Genomic DNA, 996 nt, shown 5'->3' on the forward strand with positions numbered 1-996 from the left:
GGACCCGAGTTCAAATTTGGTCTCAGATACTCCACACTTCCTAGCTGTATGACCCTGGGCAAGTCACTTAACCCCAACTGCCTCAGCAAAAAAAAAAAAAAAAAAAAAAAAAAGAAAAAAGAAAAGAAAAAAAGAATCAGGGATACTTGGATTGACCCATCTATGACCCATACTTAATGATCCTGGACAGTCACTTAATATTTTTGTGTCCCTCACTTCTCTAAGTCTATAAACTGCAGAGGAAGTCTGGATCGGTGATGATATAGGGAATTCCTCAAGAAGACTTTACTATACTAATAAAAATACAAGTCCAATTTAAAAAAAAATGTTCAAGGCACCATGCTGAAGAGCCACAACCTCAGGTAGTAATATTTAATCATAACTAACATTTTTATAGTGCTTACTCTTTACCAGGTATTGTGCTGAGTACTTTACAATTTCTATCTCATTTGATTGTCATAACAACTCTCACAAAAAGAGATAGGTGCTACTGTGATTTCCATTTTATAAATGAGGAAATTTAGAGCAAATAGACAGTAGTAAGCATCTGAGGCTAGACTTGAACTCAGGTTTTCCTGATTCTAGGTTTAGTGTTTGATATACTTGTACCACCGAACTCCCCCTATAAAACACAGTCCCTACATTCCAACATTAAATCAATAAAATTTATTAAATACTTACTATGTGTCAAGCATGATGCTAAAACACTGAAGACATAAAAAGGGGGCAGTACATCCCTTTCAAGGACTTATACTCTAATGAAGAGAACAACATGCAAATAAATATACTTGTTAAAATATATGCATACATATACTATATGTGTGTAGAAAAAGTAATCTATTTATAGTATTAAAAGGAAATTATTAACATAAGGAAGGCACTGGAACTAAGAGAGTTTATCTAATATGGGTGATTAGGAATATGCAAAGGTAAATATGATCCTAAGGAAGATTAGGGCATAAGAGAAATTTTAAGTGGCCAAGTAAACAAGCATTT

The sequence above is a fragment of the Sminthopsis crassicaudata genome, chromosome 4 (assembly GCF_048593235.1).
Source record: "Sminthopsis crassicaudata isolate SCR6 chromosome 4, ASM4859323v1, whole genome shotgun sequence".
Taxonomy (NCBI): Eukaryota; Metazoa; Chordata; class Mammalia; order Dasyuromorphia; family Dasyuridae; genus Sminthopsis; species Sminthopsis crassicaudata.